Source organism: Periplaneta americana, chromosome 16 (genome assembly GCF_040183065.1).
Source record: "Periplaneta americana isolate PAMFEO1 chromosome 16, P.americana_PAMFEO1_priV1, whole genome shotgun sequence".
In the NCBI taxonomy this organism is placed as follows: domain Eukaryota; kingdom Metazoa; phylum Arthropoda; class Insecta; order Blattodea; family Blattidae; genus Periplaneta; species Periplaneta americana.
Genome location: NC_091132.1, coordinates 26,448,330 through 26,464,122, shown reverse-complemented (window position 1 = coordinate 26,464,122; position 15,793 = coordinate 26,448,330). Strand labels below are relative to the sequence as shown.

Below are 15,793 nucleotides of genomic sequence, written 5' to 3'. Positions count from 1 at the left end.
ATACCGACATAAAACAGGTGCACTTTTCTTCCTAGATGCGATTAACCTAGTTACAAGCTACGTTGGCTTACAAGAGAATAAATGGGCGCGGAGAACTTTTTCTTTTTCTGAATAGGAGATTACTTTGAGTAACCGTGCATAAATGAGAAAATTACAGTACACAAACACGAAGTGTCACACAATTATGCACCTTTTTATAAATAGACGGAAAAAGGATATTATTATGCAGTGTAATATAAACAATTATTATTACTATTATTATTATTATTACTGCTACTGCTACTACTGTATTATTACTAATGAGCGGATTCATATGTTTTGATATACCTTGTACATATCCTTCACGGATGAAACTATGTTCACAATTTGTCGCCCTTAAATCCATCATCGTGGGCTGGATATGAACCGGCGATTCTCGTATTCCACAGCCAACATGATAACCACAAGGCCGTCTAAAACGACCTGAATTACTGTAAAAATGATTAATAAAGCAATTATGAGCTGTAATTAAATATTTTTCTTGCGTGTGATAAAACACAATTAACAAAGTTAAAAATTCCGAATGTCAAGTTTCAAGTTTAAAACCCGAATTTTATTTCACATAAAAACACATATTTTCACAAAAAAAAATTATGTAAATACATATTTTCAGGAAATCTATTATAAACACATAAATCTTGGAGGTTTTTTACTTAAATAATTTTTTACAAGAACATTTAAATATTTGAAAACTAAATCAAATGTATCACTCAGAAGTACGTTATCTTTTAAAGAATTCTTGGTTCTTTTAAGAATTTTTGTTACTTCGTGTTTCTATGGGCGTGTCCGTGATCCATTTTTGTAATAGTATCGCCTCAAGTTCTGAGGACTGCTAGGCAGCATATCAGTGTTATTATATGAGAATAAATTAACATGGACAAGAAGGAGAGATCTTGCAACACATAATTAGGAATGTTAATTGTTGCTGAAGATGATTTCATTCTGCGCTTTGTTTGTGAAACACAACGGATAAGAGCTCGGGTATAAACATTATTTCATTTAAACAAATCTCTCGCTCATATCTTGTTGTGATTCCCCGTTATCGGGCCATAAGCATAAGCTGCGTAGTGAAGTTGTGTGGCGTCGCTATAGGAAGCTTTTCTCCGACAGTGTCAGTCAGTAGCTGGAAACATTATTTACGTTAAGTCGTGTGTATTAGCCTCTTGAGATACCTATAATCAAATCGAGTTTAAGATCGCGTCTACAGCAATATGTAGATGAATTTAAAAACATTTTTACTACCGACGGAAAAGTATTACATATTTTGCCAACCATGTGGTAAATCAGTAAGTGCAGATCAGAGCTCTCAGGTAACGCAACATTTGTCTGGAAACACGCACATTGCCGCTATTTCACGTGTGCATTCACGGCAAAACAGTGGATATAACGAAATGTGTAAAGTTTCTCAAGTATTGAAGAGTGTGCCTGAAGGTGAAATTGACGATGTTTGTGTTTGTGACATTCTTCTCTTTAAATATGCACGTCTGACGTCCTGTGATGTGGAAAGATCGTTTTCACAAAATGTCGTTCAGAGATAATCGGCATGCATTTGTGATGGAGAATTTGGAAATGCCATTTGCTGTTCAGTACAATTCTCGAACAACTACTAGCAACTGATACTGAAGTGTGATTGGTGAGTACCTAGTAACATTTTTTTTTTTTCAAGCTAAGTAAGGTATTTTTGTCATATAAAAAAATATTTTTTCTATTTTTATCAAATATTTTCGTACTTTTTAGCACATAAAAATAAATATATTTAAATTTTTTAGCACATAAAAATCCGCTCCCTAATTATTACTGTTGTTATTTAAGAACTTGCTTAAATCTTTCAAAAAATCTCTGCATAAAATGTGTGTATCAATATGTTCAATGTTCAATGCGTAATATAATTTTGCTAATTAAATTTACAGGAAGACTCTACGAGCTGTAATATTTCCGATAATGCTAAGAACTACTTCATTTTTCGCGCATAAATACATTTCTGCAAAAATGTCTAAATTGGTTATATGTAGAATTACGAAGGCCGTCAAAAGTTTTATTGTTATAGCGTATTTAAATGTGAACAAACGAGAAACTTTAAATCAACTTAAACAATTTAAAATTTCTGATGCAACGATTGATGCCATAGGATCTCATGCGTTAAAATCATCATTAGCTATAATTAGTAATCATTTGTAGCCAACAGACTTTTATTGTAAATGATTTCCTATGTTTTCGTATCATTTATCTTAATGTTTTTTTTTTCCTTTCAAATTGTCACACAGTTGGTTTTAATGATTATTCTTTATGAATTGATTAGTAGGCCGATCTATTTGAACCCTTATTTAGGGCGGCTTTTTTATTAAAAAATTAATATAAAACTTCTTCTGTGTATATATATACCGTATATGAAATGGACAAACAGAATAAGAAAAGAAGCTGTGCTGGAAAGAGTGGGTGAAGAAAGAATGATGCTGAAACTGATCAGGAAGAGGAAAAGGAATTGTATGGGTCACTGGTTGAGAAGAAACTGCCTTCTGAAGGATTAACTGGAAGGAATGGTGAATGGGAGAAGAATTCGGACAGAAGAAGGTATCAAATGATAGACGACTTTAAGATATATGGGTCATATGAAGAGACAAAGAGGAAGTCAGAAAATAGGAAAGACTGGAGAATGCTGGGTTTGCAGTGAAGGACCTGCCTACATGTTCGAGATTGTTGCCTTTGTTTGACAGAAAATTGTAAATGAAGGGTGAAAATATTAATCTTGGAAGAAAATATTTTGTGATTCTTACTAAGTTGCAAAGTAATCCTTTCATAATAAGTGCCCGTGGCCGTCATCATCATGTTTTCTCGGACTCTCCATCAGTATTTAGGACTTAAGAAGTTATACATTTAATCCACTTCAAAGGTAAAAGATATTCTCTATAGCCTACACGCCACGAAAATGTAGAGCTCAATACTTCCTTCACGTCGGCACTAGAACGAAATCCATTCCAAGGTATTTCGTAATAGGTATACACCAGAGTGCTGCATTGAAGTTAAATCGCTCGCTTGACCTCGGTCGAATGTCGCACGCTCGAGTGAGATAAGATCGGTCGTGATACGCTCGTAATAAATAGAAGCACAGTACAAGGTCATCTCACCGACATGTCTTCTCTTGTATGGAAGGCGACAGATAAGATACACAAATGTTTTGCTCACACTGTAAAAATAAGGCTTTATTTCCTGCGTTTATGACAAACGTTTAATGGAAAAGTCAATGGAACGTACCAAAACAGGAACATGAAGTTATAAATAAAATAGTATGAAAAACGTCGATATACAGTTATTATTGCTAATTAATAATTATTCAATATTTGATTTACCACATATATAATATGATAGGTCCATACATAGTGTTCCGCCTATATACTGCGACAATGTAGAAATGTTTTACAAAATATTATTGATATAGCAGTAGATTAATATCAATATTAGTACAGAGATAACGTCACAGAAAATAAAATAAAACGAATAATCATGCTGCACAACTGTTACAGACGCAACGATTGATACACTAATTATTAGAGATTATTATTATTATTATTATTATTATTATTATTATTATTACTAGAAAACTTGATACATTTCTTGCATTACAGTGATTGTGTTCTCCGTTTATAATAATATTTACATCCAATAACATCTATCAGATATGGCAAAAACAAAATCATTCCTGTGTGGGGGAGGGGGAAATATTTACCTACTACATTTATATTACATTTTAAAGCAAGTTTTGTAGTTGTACCACAGTCTAGTATATACAGTCGCGAAGCTCAATACGTAGTAAATATGCAAACATTAGATAGTTGCTCGCCACTAGGATCGCTAATATCGCCTCATTACAGGCAATGCAAAATAGTACCGTCACAGTATATTGTTTCTAGCACCCTCAAAACTCAAGCTTCGTGACTGTATATAGTAGACTGTGGTTGTACTATGGAGAGGTTAGTTAAACACTGCAAAGTTTTGAAATTATAAACATCTATGATGTTACAACACAGTTCATAATAATAATAATAATAATAATGTTTTATTTTCGCTGGCAGAGTTAAGGCCATAAGGCCTTCTCTTCCACTCAACCAGCCTTAATCAATACAATACATAAATTTAAATTACAAATATTTACACTACACTTAAAAGGTTCTCCAGCAATATTATTCACTACACATTTATTTAAATTTAGATAAATCTATAAGGTAAAGTAGTAACTTAATTTATGAGCTAATTTAATTCAATGAATTATAATTAATTTAATATTTGAGATAGCTAGTAAAATGGTGAAAATTAATTTAATATAAGCTTACTAGGACTATGTTACAGGGAGAATATATATATATATATATATATATATATATATATATATATATATATATATATATTTCTATTTCTATAATGAGAATATTAATGCAATTGCCATTAGAGGTTTTGTAAATCTATTTAGAAAAATTAATGATAATAATAATAAGAATGGACAGATGTTAGTTTCATTATAAGTAACAAATATTAATCAGCAATTCATCTGTTAAGTAAGAATTTATGCAATTTTGACCTAAATGAAGTTATTGTCCAACAACCCCTTATATCACTCGGAAGCGAGTTCCAATTTCTAGCAACTGAAACTGTAACAAGGACGAATGTCTAACGCTCGGCTTATACCGTTTGAGGATTTATCGCTCGCGACAATTTTACCCATCATGCATGTACGCTACCTATCGGATTATGCTATGAACTACTTGGCGCTCGAGCGAAATGTCAGATGCAGACCTCTGGTCTACACAATATGAGCAATCGTGCAAGTTTGCCTTATAACATGTCTTTTCGGGAAAATGTTGATGAAATCATAACGTAATGGACAGATGTGGACGCAATAATGTCGGTGTCTATATAATGACGAAACGGAGAACCCAGAGGAAAATCACAACAGCGATCTTGTCCGCCACAATTAGCCTACCACTATAGATGTTTCACTGAATAATCCTAGCAATAACAATACTCGAACCGGAACCGCCTGCGTTTAGTCATGCAGCCACCTTAAGTCAAAAGCCGGACACTCAGTACGAAAGGAATGCCAACTATTTGGTGCTAACTGGAATGGAATAGTTTAAACGGTTCTTTGCTCCAGACGAGTTGACTATAAAGCAGGGTGATCAAAGACTATTTCGGAACCAAAACATGACGTTACTGTCACAGTCATGCCCCTGAGACTTGTGTTTGATCCGCGTGTTTTGGCAGAATGATGTTGATTGCGTGGGGAACTTGGACATGGGCTCATTTAGCTTTTTGGTGAAATTTATAGGATATTCCCTTCCCTTCAATTTTAGGAGAGGGCACTATGAGTGTCTTAGCTCGGTTAATAATTAACTATAACTGAAAAATAAAAAATATATTAAACAAATTGAGGGGTTTGCCGGAAAAAGGGCGTATACGTCAATATGGTGAATTGAGATACAGGCAATCTAAAATTTTAAAACGCACCTGAATAAAATGTTATACAGATAGTGAACAAAATTATACATTAAATTAAAAATCTTAGCGAGTATAAATGTTTTGTAGCATTTAGGCAATTTATATTATTAAATTTACTGATATTTGTACCATACAAAACTTCGGTCTACACGCCCTTTATCCATATAATGATTTGCTTATGGGATTTAATGTAGATTTCAGATTTAAATTTCACACGGAATTGAAACAAAGATACATTTTATGGCATTTATTATCCACTTCTAAAGTAATTTGCATTATTTCAGATATACTGAGTAGACATTAAGTACGGAAAGCAAAATCTCTGAATATAACAGAAAAAGAAAATCTCCATTTTGTGTGAACATAAATAAATAAAATTTATTCTTTGTATAATCCTGATAACAATAAGCCCAAAAATCTGAATATTGTAACAAATCTCTTTATACTCGTAGAACATAAAATATTTCCGTCTGAATCTATGAGTTTCATAAGTTTGTTTACTCTTAAAGCAAGGACAATAATGAACATAAAAAGTAGTCAAAGGAAACAACTGGACTGACTAAATTGAACTATATATATATTTGCTTAGTCTCTACCAAGAGAAAACACACACAGTACAGTATGCGGTAACGGGCAGCACTAGCTCTACTTGTAGACTGACTGACTAAATCACGCACGCATGCACGCACGCACGCACGCAGCCCTGTCCTGCAGGTATGTACAGTACAATCAAAACAAAATTTCGCTACTATAATTCACTACATTTTAAACCGTTTTCCCGAAGAAGGGCGTAGAGGTCTATCCGCCTTTTTTCCGGCAAACCCCTCAATTAACTATAACTGAAAATAAAAAAAATATATATTAAACAAATTATTGTAATTTTAAAAGGGCTAGTAGGGGAGAGTCGGGTAGTATCGGACAGTGGGTAACATTGGACAGTAAGTTTTTTTCATCTACCACACGATGATAGTACCTGATTGACATGGTTACGTTTCTGTGATGTCGCATAGAGATACGTAACCATGTCATTCAGGTACTACCATATGGTGATAGATGAAAGAAACGCACTGTCCGATACTACCCGATGTCCGATACTACCCGACTTTCTCCTACTTTGTAATTGAATAAAATACCAGTCATAAAATAATTTAGCACATATGCCTTTTTAATACTTTTTTTTCCTGTGAGCTAAAAATTCCTCTGGATGTTTCAGCCTTTCTATGAACCAACACTAGGCTCTCTAGCATGAGAGTCTTCCTTCACCGAGTTGACAGCACGACGCAAGGCCACCGGAAAAACGTCACAGCACAAGTGCAAAACAAAGTAACAAACACATAACCTTAATCTTAGATCTTAGCCCAAGTCGGGAATTGAACCACAGAATCTTAGTTGAAAGTCGCAAGCGCTACCCATTGAACCATAGCGGCGGATGTTTTAATAGATATTCTCTCTCTATTGGAATTTTCAAGTTAAAGAAACGATAAAAAAAATCTGTTCCTCCATTCACTGTTTGAGTCGCTTGAGAAACTTCTTGCCCCAGCAACTAAAACTTACCCTAGTGCAAACCTTAGTAACGCCGCACTTCGATTATTGTGACGTTTTGTTAAGTGACCTAAGTTCTGAATTGTCAGTCAAGTTACAGCGAGCTCAGAATATGTGCATCAGATACGTGTGCAACATCCGACGGTATGATCACATATCACCGTCCTTCGCAAGTCTCTCGTGGCTCCGACTTAAAGAACGTAGAACTTTACACTCTTTGTCTTTACTCTTTCGAATTCTGCACACTTCAACACCAAATTACCTTTCGTCTCGTTTCTCTTATCTATACTCTAACCACGACGTAAATACCAGATCACTTATCTGTGGCACGCTAAGTATACCTCTTCATAGAACATCTTGTTATTCATCATCTTTTACAATATCCACCTCGCGTCAATGGAATTCCTTGTCACAAAGTACTAGGGGCTGCAAGACAATAAACACCTTTAAGAACAGCTTAAAAGATAACCTTATTAGCATTTCACTCCAATCGTACTGATTTAAACTATCACTGACTACATTGTTACTTTTTTCTTTAGACATCATCCTGATTGTGCTGTATTTTCAAAATTGTCTCATAATAATCTCTTTCTATTATCTAATATTATTTGTAATATATTAACATTCTATGTATTTTAGTTTAATTCTGCTACACAGTTTATTTCAGTGTTTAATTAATAGTTCATAGTATTTTGTTGTTTAATTTGTAAATAACTTTTGTATACATGTAACTCTCATCTAAATCAAATTGTTGGATTCTTTGTAAGTTCATGCATATGTATATACACTTTTTGCTGGTTGGGTGGAAGAGAAGGCCTTACGGCCTTAACTCTGCCAGCTAAAATAAATCATTATTATTATTATTATTATTATTATTATACGTACATAATATAATTACAATTTCGGGAAAAAAAATGTGTCAAAACGATGCGACGTATCATTAAAGAGAAGTCTATTTGTGAACGACTGGGTAATATTGGGAGGGGGGAAATACAAGGTACGGGCAATGAATCAGGCGATTTCGCAACAACGCTTATTTTGATTTGGCTTGAGTGAGGGGAATGACTCTGGTAGAACTCTTTAAAGCTTTTGAGTTACGATGAAGCTGTGGACTGGAATGCAACATGCTTTTGCAGTGAAAGCATGTTATATTTCTTTATTTTATCGGGTTATTTTACGACGCTGTATCAACATCTAGGTTATTTAGCGCCTGAATGAAATGAAGGTGATAATGCCGGTGAAATGAGTCCGGGGTCCAGCACCGAAAGTTACCCAGCATTTGCTCGTATTGAGTTGAGGGAAAACCCGGAAAAAATCTCAACCAGGTAACTTGCCCCGACCGGGATTCGAACCCGGGCCACCTGGTTTCGCGGCCAGACGCCCTGACCGTTACTCCACAAGTATGGACTAGCATGTTATAAGAATGGTAGTAGTTACGTCGGCGTGAATTTCGGAGATAGTTCAGGGTTCATCGCAATGATGCTATTCCATCAGCTAATGCCATCAAGACCTGGGTTCGTAATTTTGAGACTGCTAGTTCTACACAAAAGAACAAAGATTAAAGTGTAAAAAAAATTGTATGTCAGTGGCGACTCCTGCATATTTCTTAAGAGGAGGAAAGTATTTAACATTACAAAATGACACCTTCTTCATTGAAACATGCAATAAATTAGCCTACATGCACACGTAAGACAAGGTAGTGTTAGGGTTGACATTTTCTTTTGTATAGCAATAATCTGTTCTGGTAAATTGAGCTTCCTAAATTGCCCAAAATATAATATGTTTTCATTTCCATTCGTTGTTGAATAATTGCACAAATTAACAATATTACAAGGAAATTCACTACCTTGCAGCATTTTTCGCGCACACTACAGCATCACACGTGTTGGAAGAGACTAGCAACTAACACGTAACCGGAACCGTTTTACGGAAATGGGAATGGGAAATAATCTGTTAGAAGAACATTGCACTCACCTACATGGTCTGTGTTGCCACATACACATTTACGAGTTCAGTATCACATGCTTTTGAAGGATGTCAATTCTTGTAAAGTCACACAACATTATTGTTAAATATGGTTTAAGCATCTAACAATGCTAAGATTTTTCTAAACAAAGACATATTTAGAACTATTGTCCTAACCATATTTTATAATTTATTATTCAATACTAGTCACAACTTTTATTTTATCGAGCGAGTTGGCTCAGCGGTAGCGTTTGAGACTCACATTCGGGAGGTCCCGGGTTCAAACCCCGTGGCCGGCCAATCTGATTGTGGTTTTTCATGGTTTCTCTCAGTCACAAAGGCAAATGCGGAATTGGAAATTTACATATTATAATTCATCACCGCTTCAATCATCAATATCATAAATATAAATGAATACAAGGCATGTACAACACAATAGAAACAGGAACTCAGCAATAGTAATAACGGCCTACTGGTATACCCACAGATTATAGACAGACGATATGACCACAGACGTTAAAGCGTGTATAAATAAACTAAAAAAGCATTCATTTGTCATCTTTTTGTTTATTGATCATGGCCTACTATATCAGAAAACGATTTTGTACAAGTTTCGTATCTTACTCTAAAATACAGAATCTATACTAATAATAAATCTGTAGCCGAAATTTTTCTGGTAATTTTCGATTTTCCAAAAATAATTGGTCCTAACATATATAATTAACCACCCTGAAACCGAAAATAACTTTTTTGAAATTTTTCTTTCTATGTCTGTCTGTCTGTCTGTCTGTCTGTCTGTCTGTCTGTCTGTCTGTCTGTCTGTCTGTCACCTTTTCACGCGATAATGGATGAACGGATTTCGATGAAAATTGGAATATAAATTAAGTTCGTTGTAACTTAGATTTTAGGCTATATGGCATTCAAAATACATTGTTTAAATGGGGGGTTATAAGGGGACCCGAATGAAATAAATCGAAATATCTCGCTTATTATTGATTTTTGTGAAAAATGTTACATAACAAAAGTTTCTTTAAAAATAATTTGCGATAAGTTTTATTCCTTAAAAAATTTTGATAGGACTGATATTTAATGAGATAAATGAGTTTTAAAATTAAAATAACTGCCATCTAAGGCCGTATAATGAAATAACAAACAAATGACTTCATCTATAAGGGGCCTTGGACACAACAATCGAAAGCTATGAAAGATAGCCTACAGAGAATGTTTCTGTGTTTTTATGAAGTAATATCGGAAGCTAAATTAACCGATTTGTATAATTAATTATTATTTCACCATTGGAAAGTGTAGTTTCTCTAGATGGACATAATGCTATAATGTTAGTCTATTACAGTAACTTCTGATATAATATCATGTAATATAATATAATATAATATAATATAATATAATATAATATAATATAATATAATATAATATAATTTAAGTTATTTGAAGGGTTCAGAACCATAGTGGGCCAAAAGCCATTTACTGAATACGTAGAAAACAATACGTATTACCATAATTCAATGGAAACCTATAACAAGTAAAATAAAGTATACACATTAAATCTAAATGATGTCAATGTTCATTAAACTATGGTTGCATGTAATAACAATTAGAAACATGTTAAAGGAATTGTCATTGCACCAATGAGTGGTCTCTGGACCAAAATGATCGCATTTTAATTATTTGGATGCAATTTAAATTAAGTAACATATTAAACGATTTATCCTTCTATCAAACACGAATGTTCCCTGGACCAAATGTCCTGTTTTAATTAAGTAATTACTTTATATTTATTTCTAACGGGTGCAGCGGAGCGCACGGAATAATTTCAGACAAACAAAAATGACCTTACATGTGCAAAATCATTACTAACTGATGTTGATTAGTTAAAATAGTGCTAACAAACATTATATCTAGCTATTTTAAACTATCTAAGGTATCTTAAAGGAATGGAAAACACAATAACAAATTGTTAAAAATAAACAGGCTGCTTATTTAATATTTCTTAAGCCAAACTAAACATTACTAGGAGAAAATGACAATGTTTTATTAAATATAAAGTTAAGGTCTGAGACTTACTGAAGAGTTCTATTCTAGTGCTTCATCAAGAGCAATTTCGTGTCTTCCCTTACCTGCAACAGAAGAAAAGCATATATTAATAGCAGTTCGTACAAATAATTTTATTTAAATAGTACAACAATATCTTACGTATTATCATACACACATGTAACTGAGAATAGCTGTAACGGTACGTAAAATTTCACACAATAACTTATTATCAAATGCTGGTATGTCAGACATTTCTGAAGCCAGAACTATGTTGCTTTTACAGATTCATATTTGTACGTCACTTCATGTCATTATTCATGTGCTTGAATAACTTTTCTATCAGGCATAACTAATATTACACAGGGTGATTCGAAAAGTATTTGTGAAATAGGTAATGAAGGATAACGCTATTTGGAATAAACAATTTCAAATAAAAAAATCCGTTTTTGGAAAAATAATATAATTATAATTTCCAAAATAGTTACACTCGAAATATTCTAACATACGACGACAATTAACGTGTATAGAAGCCTTTCTTTACCTGTTCATGCGTCATATATTGACACGTGACATAACACCTGTTCGAAAACATTTCGTTCTAAAAAGGAATTTTAAAAAGTTACATTTGCTCAGATCAAATTTCTGGACATTTAAAGAACAACACTAAACTTTTTCAAGCATTTATTGCCTAATATACTGCTGTCTTAAACTTACTGAGCATATTTGCAATTAAATCAATGGCTTTCCCAAAACACGTAATGAAATATTACATATAAAACAATTTTTATCAACAGTAATCTCACTAGAGTTTTTGATTTCTCTAGAGAAAATCAAAACTCGAGTGGGATTTAATTGACTATTACACGGTTAGAAGAAAGTATATAAAGATTAGAAGTAACGAAGTACTCCAATACAATAAAATATTAATTGACTTACGAAAATACAACTGTCTTCAAATGTATTATTGTACCATCTCAACATTACGCTAGATGGCAGTAGTGTTTTATGATGATGTTTTCTTGTTACCGCTATCAGTTGTGCCAACTATGGAATCATCATTGAACTCTGTGGCCTGTTACTAGGCAAGAAGGCTTTGTTGATTCAGTTTCATTTTTATTAAGACAGTTGCACTCCACTTCAATTATCCGAATCCCAGTAATCAACGTCACTTGATAGATGATTTTCAATAAATCTTAATATTAAACAATCTCTGATACATGACTATCCATAATATCATATAGCAGAAGCTATAACATAACCTAACTAATATACACAAGTGTTAGAAAAGTTTTATTTAACGACGATGACATAAAAAATAAACATGAATAATTTTAAAAGGAATAATTATTGAATGTACAATTTTCAAATTTGAATGTGGTTGGTGGTTCAACTGATGTTATATTGGACGTGTGCATAATAGAAGTGGAACTCGTTGATTTAGGCCTACATGGTGTATTCAACTTATTCAGGATTTCCGAATGAATAATTTTAAAAGGAATAATTATTGAATGTACAATTTTCAAATTTGAATGTGGTTGGTGGTTCAATTGATGTTATATTGGACGTGTGCGTAATAGAAGTGGAACTCGTTGATTTAGGCCTACATGGTGTATTCAACTTATTCAGGATTTCCGAATGGTGCTCTTCATTTATTTGTAAATCGGATTTCAGAAGATGCATAGGTATGATCAGTGATTTTGATTAATTCTTGTTCTTGAATGCCAATGCGAATCATATTTGAAACTGCTGTGCATCGACTGGAGTGGTTTGTAATTATATATATATATATATAGGCCTATATATTTTTTTTTGACGTCCAGACCAGCGCAGTTTCAAATGTTGGCAAACAAAGAAACAAATGCTAGGGACGCGATAAAATTAAACAAATGCTAGGGACGCGATAAAATTAAACAAATGCTAGGGACGCGATAAAATTGTGCGATAAGCAGCCATGATTGGTTGAAATACGCCCTTTCGTACCGTTTTATTGGTCAAAAGTAGTATGACGTAGTAAGAGTGTAATAGTCTCTAAAATGAAGCAAAAACGGCAAAAATTGTATTAAACTTTTTTCTTTGAAATATTTGAAACAATAATCCCCTGAAACTAATGACATTACTTAAACTTTATTCTGTATAATTGAAATTATCGAACAAACCTGCCACGTATTTTCAGTATTCAACAAAATTCTGATTGAACTCCGGTTCTTTAAGAAAAAGTCTACAGGAGCTTACTCTGTAGCTCAGATGAGCGTACAAATTTTCAGAACTCTGTGTACTGTAGAAAGAATATCCTCGTGTTTTGCTTGTAATGCTTAATGCACTACACGTGGCTGCAAGATATATGTGCAGTATATAAAAGCATGTTCTTAGTTTACGGAAGGGTGTAGAAAAGAAAAGAACATCACAACTCTAATGAACGCTACATAAACCATCTCTGCAACCCTCGCAAGACGTTTCACATCCTCTTACCTCAGTCTTTTTGTATAGTATACTACGTTCCAACTGTAGCTAAACTAATTTTCTTGCGGTTTAGGAATATAGTGTAAGTGGATATGTGTTATTATAATCCTATTCAAAATACATTAGTATTATATTAGTCACATACATAAGTGGCAAGTTTTCATCTACAGTAATTTCACTAGATATTTTGACTTTATCGATAAATCTGCGAGCGGATTGCTGATTGTTCTAGAGAAAATCAAAACTCGAGTGGAATTTAATTGGCTGTTACACGATTAGAAGAAAGTATATAAAGATTAGATAAAATAAAGTACTCTAATACAATAAAAAATTGACTTACTAAAATATGTACTAAACTTCTTGAAAATGTATTATTGTACTATTCCATCATTACAAATATTCCGCTAGATGGCAGTAGTACACTATCAGCGTATTCCGAATTTCACTGGTCCGGTGGCATCAATGACGTCACGTTGCAGCGAAAATAAGGAACAAAACTGCTGGAAGGATCGATGCTGTCATGGCCACTGTACAAGTTGTTGTCTTTGCTACGCTAGCAAAATTTTGCGAAATTTTCGTACTCCCATCTCGTTCAAAGAAAAGATAGCATAAACAATTTATTTCTTGAACCAGTAGTAATAACTGGTCCGTTGACATGTTCGCTCATAAGCCATTAACATATTGTTTTTACGTTGTGCTCATTACAAACAATACAGCAGAACACACCGACATGACACAACAATGCACGATGTTATTCGTCTGCTAATTCCCGCCCTATACAAGAACCAATCAGATTCACTGATGGCGGCTGATGGAGACTGCCACCACCTCTGCAAGTTGATGGCACCGGTGCGACACCGGTGGAGCATCAATGACGTCATCGGTGGAATTCGGAACACCGTGATGCCATCGGATTGCTCACCGGTGAGATTCGGAATACGCTCTATGATAAGCTGTTCTCTTGTTACCAGTTATGCCAACTATACAATCTTCATGGAACTCTATTGACATTGCTAATCAAGAAGATTTTGTTGAGTGAGTTTCACTTTTATTAAAACAATTGTATTCCATTTTAATTATCATTATATATTAAACAATCTCTAATACGTGACTATCCATAATCTCATTCAGCATATATATTTACTAGAAGTTATAACATAAACTAAATAATATAAAAAAGATAAATGATAGAAAAGTTTTAATTAAGGATGATGAGATAAATATGACCAATTTAAAAGGTACAATTATTGAAAATACAACGATAGCAAACAAAGAAACAAATACTAGGAAGATGATAAAAACAAACAAATGCTAGGGAGATGATAAAATTTTAGAATAAGGAGCCATATTATTTGAAAAACGTCGTTCCGTGCCGGAAACTTGGAAAATTCAGGTGGCTCAAATTTTTTTTCTGGATCTGTACAATAATGTGGGTTTATTATGCACGATTTAGATTAACGATAAAAGCTACAGATAATAAATGCAACAAATTATATTTGCATTGGATCATTATCAGGACCAGGAACACCAGAAGATGTAAAATGACTGCACACTGAAATGTACAGAGCCCTTTCACTGTGCTAATGAAACTCGAGTAAACTCGCCCATGTACCGAAGGAAATATCCGAAATCTAAGGCCCCTATTTCGAAGGATTTAATTTTGAAAAATGTCGGAACTTTTGTGAGGAAGGAGACGTAGGTTCGTGGCTGATCCCGATATTTGTCTTAGCACCTTAGGAAAACTATGGAAAAACCACAGCCACTACAACAAATTACTTAAAAACACATCAAATGTTCCCTTCAAAGAAAATGTTTATTAAAAGGCGAAAGATTTATGCGTTCTGAATGGAAACCAGAGTTAACCTACCTGTGAGCATATGCAAAAGCCAGGGTGAGAAGCATTTTCAAGTTGCAATGATTGCGAACCGCAGTGAAAACATCATCTTACATCGCTAAACCGAAATTAAGGAGGAGTTCATATCATACGAGAGAAATATCGTCAAAAACAAATGAAAGTGTTGTCACGAGGGCACCTCATAAGAAAATGGAAAGGATATCAGTGAGCATTACGCAATTAATTTGCAGTTCATTTTATATTTCAGATGTGTCTAGTTATATCATAAAATAATGTTATAAATTTTTCAATCAAAGACCAACTATCTGCAAATGTTTATTTGCTACATGAATATAAGGTATATAAACGTTTTCGCCTTGTGGGGCATCATCAGATATATTAAAATTATGT

General features: G+C 33.7%; 1 non-coding gene across 1 annotated transcript; it reads right to left on the bottom strand.

Moving 5' to 3' along the window:
• Positions 1 to 15,291: 15,291 nt before the first annotated feature.
• On the bottom strand, positions 15,292 to 15,409 carry LOC138692320 (U5 spliceosomal RNA). The gene has a single exon (XR_011330069.1). It is a non-coding gene; the product is annotated as a U5 spliceosomal RNA (small nuclear RNA).
• Between the last annotated feature and the right edge of the window lie 384 nt (positions 15,410 to 15,793).